Source organism: Antechinus flavipes, chromosome 2, assembly GCF_016432865.1.
Source record: "Antechinus flavipes isolate AdamAnt ecotype Samford, QLD, Australia chromosome 2, AdamAnt_v2, whole genome shotgun sequence".
NCBI lineage: Eukaryota > Metazoa > Chordata > Mammalia > Dasyuromorphia > Dasyuridae > Antechinus > Antechinus flavipes.
The window spans coordinates 650777931-650803693 of NC_067399.1; positions in this window are offsets into that span (position 1 = coordinate 650777931).

Genomic DNA, 25763 nt, shown 5'->3' on the forward strand with positions numbered 1-25763 from the left:
TAGAACATAGGATATATGATGAGGGAGGTAGAATGTAAGAAATTATGTAACCCTAAGGGAAACTAACCAATGCATTCTTGGGGGGAAGGAACTGCAACAAACTAACAGCATAAAACTTGTCTGCTTCTATACCTAATGCTCCCTCTTCCCAGGCAAATCCTGCTTCTGGCCAGAAACATCTAATTATCTTTGAACTTTATTTCTCAATAAAATTTCTTTGTTGCCTGACTTTCAGAGTCGACTTGTTTCTAACATTCTCTGAATCATTAACTTTGCAGAATATCTTAGATTTTTTTTAAGTATACCATCATATCATAAGAAAGGAGATATAGTTTTTATTTCTGATCTTGCTGCTGTTGCTAGCATTTCCAGAACAATATCAAACAATAGTGGGGAAGAGTGACATTTTTGGTTCACTTGTGTTTTTATTCTATCATTCTATCATATCTCCATTGCATATGATGATTGATTTTGGTTTTAGATAGATCCTTTTAAAGTTGAACAAAAGTCTCTATGCCTAAAGTTTATAGAACTTTTAGCATAAAATGCTACTGCTTTGTCAAAGGTATTTTCTTCCATCTATTGAGAGCTTAAGAAAAATTAAGAGAAAATCAAGGGTGACAAAACAAACAAAATGACCAGGTGATATAATATTCCAGCCCAAGACAACTTCAGAGTCCTAAAGACCCAACCATAACAGACCCAAAAGATCAGTCTCACTGGAGTAAGAGGGGATTCCAGTCCACAACACACTGTATCAGGCAAGCTAGCAGCAAAGTCCCAAGTTGTAGAACAAGCCAATATCCTGGAATAAACCAGCAGAGGAGCCCTGACTCAAATCCACAAGTCTGGAATCAAGAAGTTAGCAGTGAGATCTGGAACCCTGGAACAATGCAATAGTGACTTCTGGAGCACTTGGCCACAGGGGATAACTTTGTTTGGATCAAAAGAAGATTCTAGGGGGACCCTTATTTGGCACTAGGTACAAAACTATTGCATTGCCCATGCAAATATCCCAATCCGAGGGTAAGAAAAAGAACTAGTGCACTAGAACTCAGAACCATAGGGGAGCTGGGACTGTCACATTTCCAGAGAGAAAATAGTGCTTGTAATTGTTCACAGACCAGAGTAAAGACAAATAAAGTAGTGACCTCAGGTCTCCTTAAGTCATACCACTAATAGACACTTAGAACTAGTTCTGGAATAAAAACCTGAGGCTTTACAGTGCCTGTTCTACTCTGGGAACAGAGCCCAATTTTATTTTTTTTCAGGGTCATACAGATTATTTTTTTAAATAGCAGCCCTTTATTTTCAAAATAGATGAAAAGATAGTTTTCAACATTCAGCCTTGGAAAACATTGTGTGTAATGGGCTGAGACTTGAGTTGATGCACTGAGGTCCCAAGCACATGAGGCTAAATAGTAATTGGACCATACTCTATTAATATATAAGCTTGGAGAAAGAATGGCCCCGCCCACTCTTTGTGCAAGTCCTGATGTGTTGTATAGGAAATGACATGGGTAGAGGCAGGGGAGTGGAAAAGGAAGGGGAAAGAGAGACTTTTTGCATTGCCATTGCCACTGTTTGCTCAGCTCAGATCTCTCTCTGTTAGCTGGCTTCCTGTCGCAACTGCCCATATTGCTATCGCAATCTTTCTTGTCTATATTTGCTATCGCAATCCTTATTCATCTCTTCACTTCAATAAATATTGAAGATTTTTCCCTTAATCTGAATTCCTGACTCCAGCTGATTTTAAATACGCGGCCATTACACTTGTGTTCCATTTTTTTTCTTCCCTCCACCCCTTCCCTTAAGTAGCAAGGGAATCCAATATATATTAATCATTTGTAATTCTTCTATCTTTATATATTTCCACATTTATCATGCTGCACAAGAAAAATCAGATCAAAAAGGCAAAAATGAGAAGGAAAACAAAACAAAACAAAACAAAAAAAACAAGCAAACAATAAAAACTAAGCATTATCTTTCAGAGAAAAAGATGAACATACAATGAAATAGGAGATTTTCAATTATTTTTGATAAAAGGATCAGAGCTGATCTTAAAATACAAGACTCAAGAGAAGCATAAAAAGGTAAAAAGAGAAGAAAAATATAGTTTTAAAGGTTAAAATATTTATATCACTACATGGAAAGATGATACATGTAACTCTTAAGAACTGTACCTTTTTCCAGATGTTAGAAGAGGTATACTTAGAGGGCATAGGTATAAGTTGATTTTAATGGGATGATTTTAAAAAAAGAAATTAAAGGTGGAAAAAGTATAGTGCTGGTAAATTATGCCATGTAAAGAGGTACAAAAGATCTATTAGAGTAGAGGGAAAGAAGGGAAGAGGATGAACACTGTTCGAAACTTAATCTCATCTGATTTGGCTGAAAGAAGGAATATAATACATAGTTTGGTATATAAATTTGTCTCACCTTATAGTGAAGTAGGAGGGGAAAGGAAACAAGAGGCTAATAGAAGGAAGGGCAGAAGTAGAAAGAGAAGGGATAAGAAAGGGTAATGCTGAAAAAAAAGGGGGGCAGATTGAGGGGTGTGGTGGTCAGAAACAAGACACTGGTGAGAAGGTGAAAAGTAAAAGAGGAAAGAAAAGTATAACTTGGGAAAAATAGAATGGCAGAAAATGTAATCAGTCATTTTAACTGTGAATGTGAATAACATGAGCTCTCCCATAAAAATAGACGCAGATATCAGACTGGATTAAAAGCCAGAATCCTACAATATGTTGCTCACAAGAAACACATTTGAAGCAAAGAGATACATAGAGAATAAAAGTAAAAAGCTGGAACAGAATATATTATACTTCAGCTGAAGTTTAAAAAAACGCAGGAGTAGCAATCCTGATTTCAGATCAAACAAAAGCAAAAATAAATCTAATTAAAAGAGATAAGAAAGGAAACTACATCTTCCTAAAGGATACTATAAATAATAAAGCAATATAAATGCTAAACATATATATATCAAATGGTATAGCATCCAAATTTCCAAAAAAGAAGGTAAATGAATTGCAAGAAGAAATAGACAAGGCAAAACTATATTAGTAGGGGATCTAAACTTCCCTCTATCAAAACTAGATAAATCTAACCACAAAATAAACAAGAAAGAAGTTAAGGAGGTAAGTAGAATTTTAGAAAAGTTAGGTATGATTGACCTTTGAAGAAAATTTAATGAGGATAATACAGTAGGTACATGGCACCTACACAAAACTGACCATGTATTAGGGCATACAAATCTCACAGTCAAATGCAGAAATAGTAAATACATCCATTTCAGATCATGGTGCAATAAAAATTACATGTAATAAAATAATACATAGAAAGACAGATCAAAAACTAATTGGAAACTAAATAACATAATCCTAAAGAATGAGTGGGTCAGACATCAAATTATAGAAACAATTGATAACTTCATTCAAGAGAATGACACTAATGAGACAACATAGAAAAGTTATGGGATGCAGCCAAAGCAGTTTTAATAGGAAATTGTATATCTCTAAATGCTTACATGAATAAAATAAAAAAGAGGAAATCTATGAATTGGGCTTACAACTAAAAAGCTATAAAAAGAACAAATTAAAAATCCCCAATTAAATATCAAACTAGAAATTCTGAAAATCAATGGAGAGATTAATAAAACTGAAAGTAATAAAACTATTGAAGTGATAAACAAAACTAAGAGTTAAAAAAAAAACCAACAAAATAGATAAACCTTTGGTTAATTTGATTAGTTAAAAAAAAAAAAGAAGAAGAAGAAGAAGAAAAGAAATTTGTATTAAAATTGAAAAGGGTAAATTTACCAACAATGAAGAGGAAGTTAAAGTAATAATTAGGAGTTATTTTGCCCAATGGTTTGCCAATAAATTTGATTAATCTTAGTGAAATGAATGAATACTTACAAAAATAAATATTGCCCAGATTAACAGATGAGAAAATGAATTACCTAAATAGTCCCATTTTAGAAAAAGAAAATGAACAAGCTATTAATGAACTCCTTAAGAAAAAAAATCTCCAGAGTCAGATAGATTTACAAGTAAATTCTACCAAACATTTAAAGAACAATTAATTCCAATACTATAGAAACTATTTTAAAAATTAGGGGAAGAAGGAGTCCCACCAATTTTTTTTTTATAACACAGATATGGTGCTATACCTAAACCAGGAAGAGGCAAACTGAGAAAGAAAATTACAGGCCAATTTCCCTAATGAATATTGATGCAAAATATTAAACAAAACATTAGCAAAGAAATTACAGCAACTTACTATCAGGATAACATACTATTGAACAAGTAAGATTTACACCGGGAATGCAGGGCTGGTTCAATATCAGAAAAACTATTAGCATAACTTACTATATCAATAGCCAAACTAATAGAAATCATGTGATTATATCAATAGATGCAGAAAAAAGCATTCGAAAAAACACAATGCCCATTAAAACACTAGAGAGCATATGAATAAATGGAGTTTTCCTTAAAATAATAAATAGCATCCAATTAAAATCCATCAGCAAGCATTATATGTAATGGAGATAAACATAGTATTCCCACTAAGTTCAGGGGTGAAACAAGATTGCCTATTATTACCATTATTATTCATAATGTACTAGAAATATTAGCTTTAGCAATAAGAGAACTAAAAGAAACTGAAGGAAGTAGAGCAGATAATAAAGAAATAAAATTATCACTCTTTGCATATGATATGATGGTAAATACTTAAAGAATCCTAAAAAATCAACTACAAAACTACTAGAAACAATTAACTTCAGCAAAGTTGCCAGATATAAAATGAACCATAAAATCATTGGCATTACTATATGGTACCAACAAAGTCCAGCAACAAGAGATAGAAAGAGAAATTCCATTTAAAATAATTGTAGATAATATAAAATATTTGGGAGTCTACCTACCAAGACAAAGCCGGGAACTATATGAACATAATTACAAAGCACTTTTCACACAAATAAAGTTAGATCTAAATAACTGGAAGAATATAAAGTGCTCATGAGTAGACTGAGCTGCTATAATAAAAAATTTACCTAAATTAGTCTACTTGTTCAGTGTCATATCAAACTGCCAAGAAATTACTTTATAAAACTAAAATAATAATAATAATAATAATAATAATAATAACAAAATTCATCTGGGAAAGCAAATGGTGTTTAGGTTAGGTTCACAAGACACAATAGTCAATGATTACAGTTATCTAGTATTTGATAAATTCAAAAGACTCCAGTTTCTAGGATAAGAACTCATTATGTGACAAAAATTGCTGGGGAAAATTGAAAATAGTATGGCAGAAACTAGGCATTGACCAGTACCTAACACTCCATACTGAGAAGTTCAAAATGGGTTCATGATTTAGACATAAAGGGTGATTAAAAAAAAAAAAAAAAAAAAGCAAATTAGGAGAACAAGAGATTGTCTTTCAGATCTGTGGAGAAGGAAGAAATTCATCGCCAAAGAAAAACTAGAGAACATTATGAAATGCAAAACAGACAATTTTGATTATATCATATAAAAAAGTTTTGTGCAAACAAAACCAATGCAGCCAAGATTAAAAGAGAAGCAGAATATGGGGCAGGAAATTTGACATCTAATGTTTCTGATGAAAACCTTATTTCTTTAATACTACTAGCTTTTTATTTTTCAAAATACAGGCAAAAAATGATTTTCAACATTCACCCTTTCCAAATTTTTCTTCCCCTTTCCTTCCTCCTTCTCTAGATAGCAAGTAACCCAATATAAGTTAAATGTGTATAATTCTTCTAAACATATTTCTACCTTCATCATGCCGCACAAGAAAAATCAGATAAAGAGGGTAAAAAAAGAAAAAGAAAAAAAAAAAAAAACAAACAAGCAAGCAAACAACATCCAAAATTGTGAAAATACTATGTTGTGATACATATTCAGTCCCCATAATCTTCTTTCAGGATTCAGGTGGCTCTCTTCATCATAATCTATTTGGAATTGGCCTAAATCACCTCATTTTGAAAAGAGCCAAGTCAGTTGATCATCACATAATCTTCTTGTTGCTGTGTATAATTTATTCAATCACTCCCCAATTGATGGGCATCTATTCAGTTTCCGGTTCTACCAGACTATTTCTAAGATAGATAGAGAATTGATTCAATTTTATAAGAATACAAACCATTTCCTAATTGATAAATGGTCAAAAGATATGAACAGACAATTTTCAGGTGAAGAAATTAAAGCTATTTCTATACATACCAAAAAAATATTCTAAATCAGTGTTGATTAGAGAAATGAAAATTAAGACAACTCTGAGGTAGCACCTTATTCCTCATATTGGTTATGAAGAGAGGTAAAGATAATGATAAATGTTGGAGGGGATGTGGGAAACCTGAGACACCAAATCATTGCTGATAGAGTCGTGGATCTATATCCCAAAGAGATCATTAAAAAGGAAAAACCCACATATGCAAAAATGTTTGTAACAGTTCTTTTTGTGGTGGCAAGGAACTGGAAACTGAGTGGATGCCCATCATCTGGGGAATGGCTGAATAAGCTATGGTATATGAATGTTATGGAATATTATTGTTCTCTAAGAAATGATGAGTAGGCTGATTTCAAAAAAGCCTGGAAAGACTTATATTAACTGATGCTAAGTGAAGTAAGTATAACTAAAAGAATATTATACAGCAGAATATTACAAGATGATCAACTGCCACGGACTTGGCTCTTTTCAACAATGAGGTGATTCAAGGCAATTCCAGGAGACTTTTGAATGGAAAAAGCTATCTGCATCCAGAAGGAGAACTACGTTGACTGAATATGAAGCAAATTATAGTATTTTCATCTTTTTTGGCTGTTGTTTGCTATTTTTTCCTTTCTTATTTTCCCCCTTTTATCTGATTTTTCTTGCTCAGTATGACAAATGTGGAAATATGTTTGAAGAATTACACATATTTAATATATATTGTATTACTTGCTGTCTGTGGGGAGGGAGAGAGAAAAGTTTGGAACACAAGGTTTTGCAAGGATCACTTGAAAATTATCCAAGTATTTTGAAATGTAAGCTATTCTCATTTTTTTTTAAATTCAAAAATAGGCATATTTAAATTTGGTGGAGGAGCAAGAAGACATAGAGCAAAATTATCTCCCACAAATACTGTAACAAAGATTTATAACAATAATCAGATTAAATAGTAAAGAAGAAACCCAAGAGGACACTAAAATGGTCATTTTTTTCTAGCCAGAAGTTAGTGACCAAGGAAAGAGCTACAAATTCAGCTAATAAAATTAGGTTATCTAGAGCATTCAACTTAGCGTTAAAAAGATTTTAAGTTTAAAAAGGAAAAAGGGGAAAGAAAACTATCTATGTAGTTTTTATCTATATCTTTCTCACAGAATGTAGCTACAAAGATTAGTAGGCAAAATATACCTTGAGATGAAAATGGACATAAGGCCATTATCTATGGAAAAATCCCCAAATAAAAACCTGTGGCCTCCAGAGCCCTAAAGACTTGTTCACAAAGCATGAAAGCCAAGTAAAGGAACTATAGATTCTCTTGCAAGGAAGAAAATTTGATGTTTTTGGTAACAGAGAAACAAGGTGGGGTGAGATCCAAATGGAATGATATGCAATATTCAAAAGGAAAAAGAGTCAAGTAAGGGGGAGAAAGGGAAGAACAGCAGTGTGAGAGGGAATTACAGAAAGGGAAAAATGGAAGGAAGATCAACAGAGGGGAAAAGAGAAATAATATTATCACTTGAGTTACCTAGAAGAAAGAAGAAACAATCAAGGAGTTTGGGAAGATGAGGTATGAAATAAAAGTGATTGGAGACTTCAAAATCAGATCTGTGTTCAAATGTAGCTTTAATCATTTACTAGCTTGTGGCCCTGGCCAATTTATTTAACTTCTATTTGTCTCACTTTTCTCTTCTGTAAAATGGGAATAATAATAACACCTATCTCCTAGGGCTGTTGTGAAGTTCAAACAATAATTATAAAATACTAAGCACAATGCCTAGTATATAATAAGCACTATAAAAAAGTTAGGACTGTCTCGTTCTGCTCTGTCATTGTATTTTGCTGTCTCTCTTTGTTTTCTACTATATATCTTTTTCTGTCTTTATACTCCCTTTCTCTTCTTTTTATATCCTTGACACTCTCTCTCTCTCTTTTCTCTGTCTCTGTCTCTACTCCTCCCCCAAAAAAGTCATAATGTCTTGACTTAGCTAAGAGAAGATTACATGTTTCAAAAACGTATGTGTCAATTCTGGATCTCATTCTCACCAAAAATAAACTGATGACTCAGGTGAAAATGAAAGGACCCTTGGAGAATTGACCCTGGCATCTTAGAATTTGTGATGGAGAAGGGAGCTGATTATAGGCCAACAAACAACTGAGATGGGAGGGGAGGGGAGAGACATATAGAAAGGATAATAAAAAGAATAAGTAACATCCTGTCATCTTAAATTTTAGAGGTACATTCAGCCCAAGAGGGATCAAAAGCTCTCAGAATGAAATTATGTACAAAAGAAAAGACAAAGCCAATGAGGAAGGTAAGAGGGAGACGCACGTGCGCGCACACACACACACACACACACACACACACACACACACACACCACAAGCCAAGACCCCAAAATCTGCAGAACAAATCTGCAGAAACAGAACGCTATTTAATGATCAGACTGGTGAGCCAAAGAGGCTTTCCATATTCTTCTCATCCCTTTGCTCCTGGGGGATGTTGTGAAAATCTTTTCCCTTACCCCATCCTCACAGAGCTTCCTCCAAACTGAAGAGTGAAGTGAAAGGGGAAAATATAGATACTAAATGCCCGCCTTTACCGCCTGAAGAGAATTTTTCTGCATTTCATTAATATGAAATCAGCAGTGAGCTTTGTGTTATCTGCTTAAGCAATGGCTATAAGGAAATAAATTCTTGCAAAGAGCAGGAAACAGAGTCAAGATAATTGCAGTAATTTTCATGTTTTTAATATTATGATCTTTATTTCCTAGCTTAGTAATGTAGAAATGGTAGAAGGCATTTACAAGGCTTTGAGCACCCAATATGAACCTCAACGAATAGTCTTTTGGCTCTACCTAGTGTTCAAAAGCTGTAATGCAGCTTATTGAGAGGTTAGACCACAAAAAACTATCACTTATATACTACATATTTATAAAACATTTATATTAAGTTTTGAGTATATACATTGACTTTATAGATTCCCTTAGTTTTATTTTATTTGTAAATTAATTTGCAAAGTGCTTTACAAACATTATCATATTTCTTTATAAAAGCTTTGGGGGGTGGACACTTATCCCATTTTTACAGAAGAAACTGAGACAGAAGTAAAATACCTGCCCAGAGTCATAAAGCTACTAAGTTCTTGAGGTTGAATTTGAACTCAGAACTCAGGTCCTCCTCATTCTAGATCCAATGCTCTATCCATTGTACCACCTATCTGTTTTTATTGGGAGTTATATGTTATATGAAGGAAAGGAGAGATTTGTTTTCAAGTTGCCCCATAAAGCAGAACCAGCAAAGGTGACATTACAGAGTCAGAGACAGGTAGTAAGGTAAAGAGTTCTAACAATTATATTCCAAACTACAATGAACTGTGTTGGGAAGCTCTGTCATCGGACATCTTCAAGGAAAAGCTGGAGGACCACTTTAGGGACTTTTAGATACTTGTTTGTAGAAATTGTTTTCTTGGTCAGGTACCAATTGGAACAGATGGTCTATAAAGTCCTCAAATGCTCAAAATATATTTGAAAATTCCTTTTAATTTTGTTGATTATATGAATTAATGATATTTGAAGTACTTTGAAATATTTATAGAGCTACATAAATATATTATTATTAATTATTACAGGTTTCAGGATGTTCATATGACAGCGGGATGATATGGTAGTGCTGGATTTGAAATCAGGAAGAGGCTGAGTTGAAATCCTTTCTCAGACACCCTTGGAACCCTGAGCAAATGAAGTGACCTCTATCTGCTTCAGTTTCCTCATCTGTAAAGTGGGGATAATAGCATCTACCCCATAGGCTTGTTCTGAGGATCAAATGAATATAGCCATAAAGCACTTTTCAAATCCTAAAGAATAATAGAAATGCTAGCTTTATTATGTATATGTGTGTGAGTTAGTTTACTTAACCACTAAGAGCCTAGTGTCAGAAGCTTGGAATAATATGGGACTAATGCAGCTATGCCCAAGATACTGTCAGAGATTGGTCTTTTTTTTTTTTTTTTTTTTTTTGAAGTATCCATTCAGATCATTCTCCATCTAGAACTTATTAGAAAAAACTAGAGTGCTGAAGCACAGAAGAGTCCTGGACCTATGAGCACATGGCATGTAATTATTAGGGGTAGACTTTGAAATCATGTTTTCTTCATTTCACTTCAAATCATTTCATGATATCATTTATCTTCTTTATCAGGGTAGCCTCTGATCACTCCCTGTTTTCCAAGGCTATTCTACCTACTCTGATCTTTCTTCCTTTCAAAATGCTAATCATCAAATGACTGGATAATTAACCAGTCCAAGTTTACACTGACTTCTAACTTTGTAAACCTTGTCCCCTTGACCTATTGCTTTCCAAACCCTAGTCCTGGATTATCCTGCCATCTCTCCTTATGCACTTTATACCTGTCTGCTGACCATAGATGGAAGAGGTCCAACAACTGCGTTTTAAAATGCAATGCTACCGGCCCATGCTTATTCTCACCTAATCTACTCTCTATCCTGCTCCCCACAATGGTTGTTCCAAATATCTGATTTTCTCAAGCCCCATACATTTCTCCCTCTAGTTCAGCAGATGATTTCACCAAATGCTTTACCAAAAACAAAACAAAACAAAACAAAACAAAACAAAAAAAAAAAAAAAAAAGAGGCAATCCTTCATGAGATCTCTCAACTCAGCACAACTCTACATACTAAATCATTTCCCCATTCACCCCTCATTGTTCTAGAATCACAAAGAAAGAGTATTTTTTCTTGCAAAAACTAACTCTTTGTTACACTTCCCTTCCTCTGTCCTGGGAGCCTGTCCCTTTCATCATCCATTCTCTTTAATTATCCATTTCCTCTGATTTACTAGCTTCTTCCTGCCTGCTTACAAGCATGGTCAAATCTCCTTAAACATTCACAATTCATTTTATTCTACCTACTTCTTAAGCTACTATCTCTCCTCTCTTATGCAGCAAAACTAAAAAAACCAAATCTACATTTCTTGCTTCCACTTTTTCTCTTCCTTTTCCCTTTCAAACTCCTGTTATTTGGCTTCTAGCTTTAGCTCACTTGAAATTGCTTTCTGCAAGATTAGCAAGTAATGTCTTCCTTGCCAAATCTAATGGCCTTTTCTCTGTCTTTTTGCTCCTTGATCTCTCTGCAATATTTGACATTCCTGCCCACCCCTGTTCTTCCTACGTGTCTGCTCTTCCATGGGTTTTCATAACACTGTTCTCTTTTGAAGAGAAAGAAGCTGGACTCAAATATGAGATTTAGCACTCAATCAATATCTCTATGACCTTGCTGAGGCTCATAGATGTCTCCAGACTTAAGCTTTCTTATCTGTAAAAATGACCCTTTAGCCTCTTCCATTTCTAATAATCCATAACAACTATCTTCATTCAGAGGATTGGCTTGGGGGGGGAAGAAAGAAATTTGTTCTGCTAGGATGCAGAGAAAAAGCTTGGAGGCAGTGAAGGGAAGCAAGAGGAAATGGATTTGGTCTCAATGGAAGGAAAAACTTCCCCCAAATTACACTTGTCCCAAAGAGGCTGCTTCAGAGAGGGTATGATCTGTGAGGTCCTTTCTTATCCTGACGTTTTGGATATTTTGGCCTGAATCCCTGTAGGGGAATGGAATAAACACTCATAAGCACACTAGTATCAAGTAAGCTAGCATTTCTGTAGCCTTTTAAGGTTCAAAAAAGTTTTGAATAAATGTTATTTCATTTGATCTTTACAACAACTTTCTTATTATGCTGATTTGACAGATGAGGAAAGAAGTTAAGTAACACCATTCATATATGGGTATGGACCCAAGGTCCTGCCATCCCACCTTACACTACCTGGCCTGCTAACACTATACCATTATGTACTCGTGTGTGTGAATTTCTGGAAGTCTTCAAACAAAGTCTATCTGGGATATTTGTCCCTTGTCAGGGATACTTCCAAAAAGACTAGTGGCTTAGGGATATGTTGAAATGCATGAGCTACAGTTCAGAAATTTTGTGAATCTCCGTAATTCAGTCACCCAAGCTTGTCGGGCTTCAAGACTGCCTTTGTAGAGGGTCCCAACATCAAAAAAAAAAAAAAAAAAAAAAAAGGAAGTATAGCTTCCTAGTCACAATTATCTCATCACAAAACTTGCAGACAATTTATTCTTGAAAAAAAAAAAAGGAAAGCCAAAAATTGTCATTGGGAATCCCTCCTGATGCCCCCTTCTGCTGGCCTATTTGTGATATCCCTCAAATGGTAGCTAAGCTGGGTTACTAGAATGTTTGCAACTAAAAGACAGTCTTCAAAGTGCAATTTACTTACATTCAATAAATGTTTATTAAGCACCTACCATGTACAGGACTGGAGAAACATTAAGGGTGCAGAGATCTTCCCTCAAAGGGCCACAACCTAAAAAGACTAATGACATACATCAATAACTAGAAGACAAAATTGACAAAGGAGGAAAGGAGGAAACAATATTCATTTTGAATTTATCCTATATGTAAATGTATATATTGTCTCTCTCAATAGACTATAATAAGCTCCTTGAGAGTAGGGATTAACTTTGTATCTCACAGTCAACTGTGAGAGTTAAATAGTAGCTATTTTATAAGTGTTTATTAGTTGAGTCCTCAAATGGGCAAGAGATGGAATGACTGTGCTAAAGAAACAATTTTAACTTCACTTAATTATCTATTGTCTACAAAGAGCAGTAGAGCAGTACATGTACTAGCTGGGAGAAGGTGAAAGACTGTGAACATTTGTAAGACTTCCTTCAGTAATCCATCATTGCCTGGTCTCTCCTGCGCAATCACTGAAGAACTGTTGGTGGTTTTTGAGTAGAAGAGTAATAATTAACATCACAGCAGCACATTAGGAAGATTCCACTAGACACATTCCAAATGATATTGGGTAAAGATTAGAGTCAGAGGACCTGTTATAAGGTTATTGCAATAGCCTTGCAATATTGCAATAACCCAAGTGAGAAATTAAAAGAGCCTGTTTTAGGGTGAGAAAAAGAGGGAGTACATTAAGAGATGGTGAAAAGGCAAAAAAAAAAAAGTCCACAAATCTTGTATCTGCAGAATGAGAGACAAGGAAGAGTCAAAAATGATTCTAAGATTTCAATTCTGGGTAACTGGGGGATGGTACTACCAATAACAGAAATATATTAACTATATAAAGAGATTTATATGATTTAGTCCTTGAAAAATAAATCTTTTTATGGAGCTGGTACTAGGAGAAAATATGTTCTTATAATTACTTCAGTGAATTCATGACCTCTCTTCAGTGTGATGACTATTTCCAGCAGTGCAGACTACAATCCATCGCACTTATGTTTAGATGGAGATCTTTACCAGAATGCCACCATGCTTTTATTCAAGGTCTTATTTCTTTTGTTCATCTTCCATCCCACTGAAGACATTAGCTCCTCAGTCTTGCAATACACCATGTGGATTTTGCCAGTGAACAAAGGACATCTCATCTAGGCTCAGAGACTTCTGAGAAAAGCAGTGTTAGAATGATGAGCAAGTATCCAAATATACACCAATAAATCAATAGAGCTATGACCTCATCAATTTGGGTACTCTTCTGAACCCATCCACACATCCTCATTTTTTGCACTTTTTTTGTACTTTTGCATTTTTCCTGAGTTGTCAGGAAATGGAGGTGGGATGGAACAAAGTGTTGTGTGTGAATTGTTTCTTCTGAGTAGTCATAGATTTTATCAAAGAGGCTCTATGGTATTCTGAAGCTCAGAGCAATCAGCATTAAGTCATTATAACCCATATTTCATGATAGCTAGGTCCTGCAGTGAACAAAGAGCCAAGCCTGAAGTCAAGAACACTCATCTTTCTGAGTTCAAATCAGACCTCAGCCACTTGCTAACTATGTGATCTAAGCAAGTCCCTTAACCTTATTTGACTCAGTTTCTTCATCTGTAAAATTAGCTGGAGAAAGAAATAGCAAACCATTTCAGTATTTTTGCCAAGAGAAACTCAAATAGAGTCATGAAGAGTGGGAAATGCTTGAAAATGACTGAACAACAATAATCCCATGTATCATGGATTCCCCAGTGCTCTCTTTTCTGAAGATTGGAAGGTTTCAGTTTTAGGGTTTTAACATTCAGTCTTTCAATCTCTCTTAACAAGAACCTCTGTGATTTGTTGCTACTATTCAGAAATCTCCACTGGGAACATCAAAATCTGACTCACATTTTTCATGGGAATATTAATCTTGCAGCAGGCTTTGAAAGCATTAACATGAGACAAGCCATTTAAAGGGAAACAGAGATGGAGAGGGATAGAAACAGAGACAGAAACAGACAGAGAGAGAATTCATTGCTGAGCTCTAGTAACAATACCAATTCATCACAGGCTTGATTTCATAAAAGCCTGGAAAGACTTAGATGAACTGATGTTGAGTCAAGTGAGCAGAACCAAGGCAACACTATACACAGTAAGTGATAAATAGAAAAATAAATACCAAATAACTTGAAGAGAGAGTGGCCTTTAAGAAAAATACGGTTCGTGTTTACAAAAATACTTAGAGTAGCTCTCTTTGTTATAATAAAGAACTGGAAACTTAAGAGGTATCAATCAGTTGAAGAATGGCTAAACAAGTTAAGGTGAGTGAATGCAAAGGAATATTACTGTAATGTAGCAAATGATGAAAGGGAAAGAAAAACCTGGAAGATTTGTATGAACCGATGCAAAAGGAACAGAGCCATGAGAATAATAGATACAACAATTTTGTAAAGAAAAACTTTGAAAAAATCTCATCAGTGAAATTCTAGAATAATAATTAAACACACTAGACTTCCAGCCAAGATGGCAGAGAGAAGGCACATAGCTGTGTAAACTTCACGTTTTCTCTCAGAATCCATTTCATTATAAGCCTCTGAATTAATGCTTGACTGAAAAAAAAAAAAAAAAACACAAATAGTTACCAAGAGAAGACATCCTTGAAATTCACCAGGAAAGATCTGTTTTTGCTTGAGGGCAGGGAAGCTTTTGGATCGGGAGCAGGCTGAGGGCAGGCAGCTCACAGTGAGCAGACCAGAGCCAGGTGGGGTGTGATCTCAGTAGTCTCTGCGGGAAGAGCTTTGCTACAGGATTGGATACTTTGCCCTGGCAGCAAGCCAGCAGACAAGCAGAGAAGCTAAAAACACCGAGGATGAAGAATACAACTCTAAACAGCTGGAGTCTCTCGGGACCTGGCCACCCCCCCACCCCACCCCCTCACAGTGACTCAGCATGCTCTGGGATCTCAGAAGTGCAGGCGCTGGACAGTGATAGCTATTGCTGTCCTGTTAGAGCCTCGCTGCTATCCCCCCGCCCCCCAGTCTGTAGAGGAAGCTCGGTAACACCACCCAGCCCCTCCCCCCAAAAAAAGCAGATTCCATTTGTTTTTTGTTTTTCTTTTTTCCTTTGCTAGTTTGTCTTTGATTCTTCTCTGACAAAATGAGCAAAAAATTGAAAAGGACCTTAACCATTGACAGCTTCTTATATGAATAGAAAGCAGACTTTAAATCCTGAGGAGACTAAAAGCACACTGTTCTCCAGGTGAATCCCCAAAGGAGGAGATCATGTGTTCCTCAACACAGATGAATCTCATAGAAGAAATTTAAAAGGCTCTCACAAGAGAGCTAGAAGAAAAATGGGAAAAGGAAAGGGAGGCTTGGCAAGAGAATTTGGAGAAGTCATCCCACTCATTTAAAGACATAGTGGATAAAGAAATCAAATCCTTGAAAAACAGGATTAGTGAACTGGAAAGAGAAAATAGCTCTCTAAAAAATAAAATTGGCGAAATGGAAAAAAATTCCATAGAACAAAACAACTCACTTAAAAACTCAATTGGACAATTAGAAAAAGATATTTTAAAAGTGAGTGAAGAAAATACTTCATTGAAAACCAGAATCGAACAAATGGAATTGAATGACTCAAGTAGACAACAAGAATCAGTCAAGCAAAAGCAAAAAAATCAAATAATGGAAAAAAATGTGAAATACCATCTTGGGAAAACAACAGACCTGGAAAATAGATCTAGGAGAGACAATCCCGAGAATTATTGGACTCTCAGAAAAATATGATGAAAAAAAGAGCCTGGACACTATTTTCCAGGAAATTATCGAAGAGAACTGCCCAGAAGTCATAGAAACAGAGGGCAAAATAGACATTGAAAGAATTCATTAATCACCTACTGAAAGGGATCCTAAAATCAAAACAACAAGAAATATAGTGGCCAAATGCCAGAACCCTCAGATGAAGGAAAAAGTACTGCAAGTAGCTAGAAAAACCGAATTCAAATATAGAGGAGCCACAATAAGGATTACCCAAGATCTAACAGCGTCTACATTAAAAGATCGAAGGGCCTGGAATATAATATTCTGAAAGGCTAAGGAATTCAGTATGCAACCAAAAATAACTTACCCAGCCAGAATGAGCATCTTTTTCCAGAGAAAAAGATGAACATTCAACGAAATAAGCGAATTTCACCTATTTTTGATGAAAAAAAACAGAATTTAATAAAAAGTTTGACCTACAAATATAGAACTCAAGAGAAACCTAAAAAGATAAAAAGAAATCTTAGGAACTATATTTCAGCTATAAAGATGTATAAAGAATACATGTATGCCTTGTTCTAGAAACTAGAGGTGGAAAGGATATTGTACCAGAAAAAGAGTAAAGTGGGGATACTACATCTCATGAAGAGGCAAAGAAAACCTATTATATCTGAAAGAAAGAAGGGATGGCGTGAATATAGTGGGTATCTTACTGCCATCAGAATTGGCTTTAAGAGAAAAATTTTAGACATATTCAATTCATGGTGAAACTTGTCCCACCTCATTAAAAAGTAGGAAGGGAAAAGTAAAAAGGGAAGGAATAAGCTAAGCAGAAGGGAATATGGAAACTGTGAGGAAAAGGAGTAAGATAAGGGGAGGAACTTTAAGGTGGGGGGAGGGATATTAAAAAGGAAGGGCTGTGAGAAGCAAGTGGTGCTCACAAGTTTAATACTGGGGAGGAGGGTAAGGGGGAAAGAAGGAAGAAAAGCATAAACAGGGGTGAACAAGATGGCAAGTAATACAGAATTGGTCATTTGAACCATAAATGTGAATGGGGTAAGCTCCCCCATAAAGAGGAAGCAGTTAGCAGAATGGATTAAAAGCCAGAATCCTACAATATGTTGTTTACAGGAAACACACCTGAAGCAGGGAGATACATGCAGGTTAAAGGTAAAAGGTTGGAGCAAAATCTATTATGCTTCAGGTGAAGTCAAAAAAGCAGGAGTAGCCATCCTGATCTCAGATCAAGCAAAAGCAAAAATCGATCTAATTAAAAGAGATAAGGAAGGGCACTATATCTTGCTAAAGGGTAGCATAGACAATGAAGCAATATCAATATTAAACATATATGCACCAAGTGGTGGAGCATCTAAATTCTTAAAAAAGAAATTAAGAGAGCTGCAAGAAGAAATAGACAGCAAAATTATAATAGTGGGAGATCTCAACCTTGCACTCTCAGAATTAGATAAATCAAACCACAAAATAAATAAGAAAGAAGTCAAAGAGATAAATAGAATACTAGAAAAGCTAGATATGATAGATCTCTGGAGAAAATGCAATGGAGACAGAAAGCAGTACACTTTCTTTTCAGCAGTTCACGGAACCTATACAAAAATTGACCATATATTAGGATATAAAAACTTCCAACTCAAATGTAATAAGGCAGAAATAGTAAATGCATCCTTCTCAGACCACAATGCAATGAAAATTACATTCAACAAAAAGCCAAGGGAAAATAGACCAAAAAATAATTGGAAACTAAATAATCTCATACTAAAGAATGATTGGGTGAAACAGCAAATCATAGACATAATTAATAACTTCACCCAAGAAAATGACAATAATGAGACGTCATACCAAAATGTGTGGGATGCAGCCAAAGTGATAATAAAGGGAAATTTCATATCCCTAGAGGCCTACTTGCATAAAATAGAGAAAGAGAAGGTCAATGAATTGGGCTTGCAGCTAAAAATGCTAGAAAAGGAATAAATTAAAAAACCCCAGTCAAACACTAAACTTGAAATTTTAAAAATAAAAGGAGAGATCAATAAAATTGAAAGTAAAAAAACTATTGAATTAATAAAACTAAGAGTTGGTTCTATGAAAAAACCAACAAAATAGACAAACCCTTAGTAAATCTGATAAAAAAAGGAAAGGGGAAAATGAAATTGTTAATCTTAAAAATGAAAAGGGAGAACTTGCCACAAACAAAGAGGAAATTAGAGCAATAATTAGAAATTACTTTGCCCAACTTTATGCCAATAAATTCGACAACTTAAATGAAATGGAAGAATACCTTCAAAAATACAGCTTGCCCAAAGTAACAGAGGAAGAAGTGAAAATCCTAAACAGTCCCATTTTAGAAAAAGAAATAGAACAAGCAATTAACCAACTCCCCAAGAGAAAATCCCCAGAACCAGATGGATTTACATGTGAATTCTACCAAACATTTAAAGAATAATTAACTCCAATGCTATATAAACTGTTTCAAAAAATAGGGATTGAAGGAGTCCTACCAAACTCCTTTTATGACACAGACATGGTACTGATACCTAAACCAAGTAGGTTGAAAACAGAGAAAGAAAATTATAGACCAATCTCCCTAGTGAATATTAATGCTAAAATCTTAAATAAAATATTAACAAAAAGATTACAGAAAATCATCCCCAGGATAATACACTATAACCAAGTAGGATTTATACCCAGAATGCAGGGCTGGTTCAATATTAGGAAAACTATTAGCATAATTGACTATATCAATAATCAAACTAACAAAAACCATATGATCATTTCAATAGATGCAGAAAAAGCATTTGATAAAATCCAACATCCATTCCTAATAAAAACACTTGAGAGTATAGGAATAAATGGACTTTTCCTTAAAATAGTCAGGAGCATATATTTCAAACTGTCAGTAAGCATCATATGCAATGGGGAAAAACTGGAACCTTTCCCAGTAAGCTCTGGAGTGAAGCAAAGTTGCCCGCTATCACCATTATTATTCAATATTGTATTAGAAATGCTAGCCTCGGCAATGAGTCAAGAAAGAGATTAAAGGAATTAGAGTAGGCAATGAGGAAACCAAACTATCACTCTTTACAGATGATATGATGGTATACTTAGAGAACCCCAGAGATTCTACTAAAAAGCTATTAGAAATAATTCACAACTTTAGCAAAGTTGCAGGATACAAAATAAATCCCCATAAATCCTCAGCATTTTTATACATCACCAACAAAATCCAACAGCAAGAAATACAAAGAGAAATTCCATTCAAAATAACTGTCAACAGCATAAAATATTTGGGAATCTATCTACCAAAGGTAAATTAGGTATTATATGAGCAAAATTACAAAAAACTTTCCACACAAATAAAGTCAGACTTAAATAATTGGAAAAATATTAAGTGCTCTTGGATAGGCTGAGTGAATATAATAAAGATGACAATACTCCCCTAAACCAATCTATTTATTTAGTGCTATACCAATCAGACTCCCAAGAAAATATTTTAATGATCTAGAAAAAATAACAGCAAAATTCATATGGAAGAAAACAAAAGGTTGAGAATCTCAAGGGAATTAATGAAAAAAAAAATCAAATGAAGGTGGCCTAGCTGTACCTGATCTAAAACTATATTATAAAGCAGCAGTCACCAAAACCATTTTGGTATTGGCTAAGAAATGGATTAGTTGATAAGTGGAATAGGTTAGGTTCACAAGACAAAATAGTCAACTATTGCAATTTGGTGTTTGATAAACCCAAAGATCCTAACTTTTGGAATAAGAATTCATTATTTGACAAAAACTGCTGGAATAACTGGAAATTAGTATGGCATAAATTAGGCATGGACCCACACTTAACACCATATACCAAGATAAGATCAAAATGGGTCCATGATTTAGGCATAAAGAAGGAGATTATAAATAAATTAGATGAACATAGGATAGTTTATCTCTCAGAGTTGTGAAGGAGGAAGAAATTTGTGACCAAAGATGAGCTAGAGACCATTATTGATCACAAAATAGAAAATTTTGATTACATCAAATTAAAAAGCCTTTGTACAAACAAAACTAATGCAAACAAGATTAGAAGGGAAGCAACAAACTGGGAAACATCTTCACAATTAAAGGTTCTGATAAAGGCCTCATCTCCAAACTATATAGAGAATTGACTCTAATTTATAAGGCATGAAGCCATTCTCCAATTGATAAATGGTCAAAGGATATGAACAGCCAATTTTCAGATGATGAAATTGAAACTATCTCCACTCGTATGAAAGTGTTCCAAATCACTGTTGATCAGAGAAATGCAAATTAAGACAACTCTGAGATACCACTACACAACTGTCAGATTGGCTAAGATGACAGGAAAAAATAATGATGAATGTTGGAGGGGCTGCGGGAAAACTGGGACACTGATACATTGTTGGTGGAGTTGTGAATGAATCCAACCATTCTGGAGAGCAATCTGGAATTATGCCCAAAAAGTTATCAAACTGTGCGTACCCTTTGATCCAGCAGTGTTACTTCTGGGCATATATCCCAATGATGATCAATTCTGATGGGCATGGCCCTCTTCAACATTGAGATGAACCAAATCAGTTCCAACAGAGCAGTAATGAAATGAACCAGCTACATCCAGGGAAAGAATTCTGGGAGATGACTATGAACCACAATATAGAATTTCCTATCCTTCATTGTCCACCTACACTTTTGATTTCCTTCACAGGCTAATTGTACACTATTTCAAAGTCCAATTCTTTTTATACAGCAAAATAACTGTTTGGACATGTGTATATATATATATATAGAGAGAGAGAGAGAGAGAGAGAGAGAGAGTATTTAACTTATACTTCAACATAGTTAACATGTATTGGTCAACCTGCCATCTGGGGGAAGGGGTGGGGGGAAGAAGGGGAAAAGTTGGAACAAAGTTTTGCAATTGTCAATGCTGAAAAAAATGCCCATCCATATATCTTATAAATAAAAAACTATAATATTAAATAAATAAATAATAAAAGGCTTTAATTAGAAAAAAAGAAATGGTTTTATAGGACTACAGACAGATATATACAAACTTGAAAATTCTAGATAGTATTACAGGGATGGTAAATGAATATCTATAAAGAAAAGCAATAATCCCATGGAATCAGTAAGGTGTCATCAATTAGGAAAGATTACTAGATGGGCAGACCAGAGAAATGTGAAGTTAACTTGGCTTTATTATAATTTTTAAGATTTTTGAATTTTTTTGTTCTTTGTACAACACAATTGTTTTTTATTCTTTACACTACAACAATTTCTTCCCAGGTTTTTTATAACAAAAACAATTTAAAAAAAAAAAAAAAAACAAAACCAACCATGCCATGTTGATCTTGGCCAGTGTTAGGATTTGGCCTCCATAGCCTCTCAATCCCATCAGAGAGGAGAAAAACTAGTCACAGTCAAAGCAGATAGATTCCCTATCTTCCTCTTGTGAAAAAGTTAAGTAGACACTAATATAATTAAGTAGATTCAAAATACATTGAATGGCCAAAGCCAGCTTGGAAGGCCTCTGGCGAATTACTTGATGATCTGTCCTAAGTTCTGTGATATTTAACATGTTTGCAGTGATTTAGATAAAGTCATGAATTGAATTGAAACAATTTAGGGTGAGAATTTGGCCCTATCCCTTAAAATAGGTACTTGAGTATTTTCATCTTTTTTGTTCTTTTGTTTGCTTATTTTTTCTTATTTTTTTCCCTTTTGATCTGATTTTTCTTGTGCAGCATGATAAATGTGGAAATATATGTTTTAGAAGAATTGGCACATGTTTAACCTATACTGGATTAATTTTCTGTTTAAAAAGGAGTGGGAAAAGAAAAAAGAAAAATTGGGACACAAGGTTTCGCAAGGGTATGTGTTGAAAACTATTTTTACATTTATTTTGAAAAATAAAAACTATTATTGAGTAAAAAAAAATTATGGAACTTGACTAGTCCCAGATTACCTCTGCTTTAGTATATATGGCCTTGTTGAGAAGCACAGAGGCTCTCTGCACGTGAGCTAATTGCAGTATCACTGTCCATGATCCCAAGTACTTCCTGTGTAGCCTCTGGGAAGCAACAGCTTGCTTTTATCAGAAGGAAGGCTAAAGGCTGCCAGAGGAGGCCACATCTGCTGCCTCTGGTGCAGCAGAGGAATTTAAGAGGGCCGGTCATGTAGTTCCTTCTTTCTGATTCACATTCCTTAAGAGAAGCAACTCCAAACAAAGAGAGGTGAGGCAGGGATTTTTTTATTAGGTGAAGGAAGGACCGGTTCAGTAGCGTTGGGTCAGCCCCTCCCTTTATTTCTCAATATACTCGTAAGATGAACACATTTCCTCCCTTAAAAATGTTGTAGGCCATATCAAAGGCACCATAATTTTTAAAAACGCCCCACTGGCGGGCAGAAGATTCCAATTGTAATTCTCCTTTGGGTTAAGGATTGCGTGTCATTTGTTCATTCATACAACAAGCATGGATAAAGCATATCTTATATGCTTCCCTCAACCCAGTCATGATTCATCAAAGACCACATTTTCAAACCCCCAACATATCCCCTCTAGAAAATCCCCTTCTTAATATGTGACCCAAACATAGGGATGACCCCGACATGTTCTGAGTCAGGTTGCAGGCAATCCAGCTATTCTATTTCCCCTGACATAATTGGTTAAAAAGACACAATTGTCAAATATCGTTACCAAAGATGGCTGGAGCTGGAGAAAAGCTCTGCAGAAGTGAGGATGACGAGTGTCCATGTTTTGGTGTGTGCGCATGTGTAGTATAGTTCCTGATAAGGACATCAGGCCCAGGTGGGCAGAGATCCACTGCTGAATCGTTTTCTGTATTGGTACATCCCACACGCCCTGAGAATGCTTGGATAAGCTCTCAAAGTCTATTTACAAATTTGGGGTTTCCATTAGGTATGTTGAGAGGAGGTGGCAGACAGACCATGGCTTAGTAGGAAGTCTAGGACAAGAATCATGATCAGAGAAGACAAAGATTGAGCTCAACCTGAGCCAGGTGGTGTTTATCCTGCATAGGACTTTCTCCACCCTGGGGTCAAGAACTGGACAAATTCCTACGAGACTGTCACCCCACCCTCTTTCTAACTGACCAACTAGTCTTGTCCTCAGCCCACTACTGGCCAGGATCCAGGATGCACACTCAGGATTTCATGAGATATTAGGTCATCGGGGGCAGCTGGGTGACACATTGGATAGAGCACCAGCCCTGAAGTCTGGAGAACCTGAGTTCAAATCTGGCCTCTGACACTTACCACTTCCTAACTGTGCGACCCTGGGCAAGTCACTTAATCCTAATTGCCTCAGCAAAAAAAAAAAAAAAAGCTATTAGATCATCAATTGCCCTGTAATTTTTTTGACTTTTCCTAAGATTAAATAAATGTCACAAGAATACAACATATTACTTGCAAAAGTAGTCCCCAAAAGGTAAAATTACTGAGTTTTCTTTGAAAAACAACATGTTAAGTTAAAAAAAATTTTTTTTAAGCATCCACTGCCAGGAATCTGAAACCCATATTGTCAAGGTCCCATAGCTTCTGATTTCTGGATCTCAGTCTCTGACTGCTGGGATCCCACAAGCTTTGACAGTCAGGATCTCACAATCAATTACAAGGACCCCATGACCTTTGGTTCCAAGGATACAGACACCTCTGATTGCAAGGGTCCTTTGACCACCAAGGTCTCAAGACCTCTGGCTGCCCAAGGTTTGCGAGTTCAAGGCCAACCACACATATTGTCCAGATCTCCTCTGGTGATGCTATCACATTTTCTTCATCTTGGCCATTTTCTGATGCTCTCCACAATATCTCTCCCCTAGCTGAAACAATCTAATCAGCTCCAAACACCTTGGCTTTGACTATGTTATTCTTGTATTTATCATCTTCAAAACAGCTTCTGCCTGAATCACAGACCTTTCTTTGGAAGCATGATTTCAAATCTCAGAAAAGGTGGTGTCAGATGGGAGAAGGAAGAAAAACCACGGCGTGCCCTTCCAAGAGCGGGGCAGACCTTTAAGAATCCCACGCGCCGTCTGCAAGCGATAACAGAAACCCCATTAAGATGCAGTCGGCATGATATGGATCAGAGTTCCCTGCCAGCCCTGAAACAGTTCTGCTACTGGTGCAGGAAGACAGGCTTTCTCCCTTGGGAGAGGCTGAGGGGCCTCATGGTATGCAGAGAGTTAACATGGCACAATCACAAGAACTGAATTCTCTGAAAATCTGCATCTGAATCCAGGTTCTAGATATCATGACTTAACTTTGCAACGTTGAGCAACTTAACCCCTCTGAGAAATGAAACAAATGATTATTAATAACCAATAATCGGGGAGATTCAGAGTTCTCCCTCTTATTATAGTTCTCATTTCAAAGTTCATTTCGAAGGACATGACATATGAGACTGAATTAACTCTCCTCAATCTCAGTTCTCCTCTTGGAAATCTTCGAGACTGGATCATCACTTGTCCGGGATAGTATGGAGAGGATTCCTGTTCTGGCTCTGAAGTCCATTCCAACTCCAGAATAGAGAGTTTCAGATTCTGGGATTGTGTTCATTTCTTGCTCTCCTTACCCAAGCTCCAATCCCACCTTATTCCCACTGCCCACCTGAAGACACAGACTAAGTTGGAAAGGACTTCGGAGATAATCCAGTCCAAGCGGCTCATTTTGTAGGTGAGCACACATCCCTGGTGATTTCGTCTGTGACAGATTTCCAGTGAGACAGAAGCAAATCAGTCTATTTATAACTGGCTATCTTAAGGTGGCTTGAGGCACAGGGTCATTCAGTTCCTTGCCCCAGGTCACATGGCTAGTGTGGAAGCACTGTATAAACCCAGATCTGGTCTAACTTCAAAGAAAGCAATTTATGGAGATGTTAGAAACAAAAATGAGCATTCAAGTAAATTAATCCAAAAGGAGAAAGTTGATGGAAAATCGTGCTCCAAGGTAAGGAAGGAATGATTTGCGCATAAAATGCTTACTGTGTAAAAAGTCATGAGCTAAGTAAGCTTGGGGATATGAACAGAAAAGCACTGAAGGCAAGGACTTTGCATTCTAACACACGGAGACTATGAGCTGGTGTGTAAGCTGTGGAAATGCTTCTGCTGACTACATGACAGGAAGACCGCCTTGGGGGGCTCTCCCTTGGCACCTCTCCCTCTGAGCAGCTCCCCATTTCCTACTCTGCCTTGCCTGTGGCTTCTCAGATCATGTCCCATTCATACTGAATATATTGTGTACACACAACTATATGCATGCCGTCTTCCCTATTAGGCTGTGAGCTCCTTCGAGGCAGGGACTACGTTTTTGCCTTTCTCTGTACGCCCAGTGCCTGGAACACAGGCCATGTGTTGTCACGCTTGTCGACCGTTTTCCACCTTAACGCGTCCAGTTCCTCCACTCGATCCTCAGGAGGTGCCTTCCAGTTCTACCTCAATTAC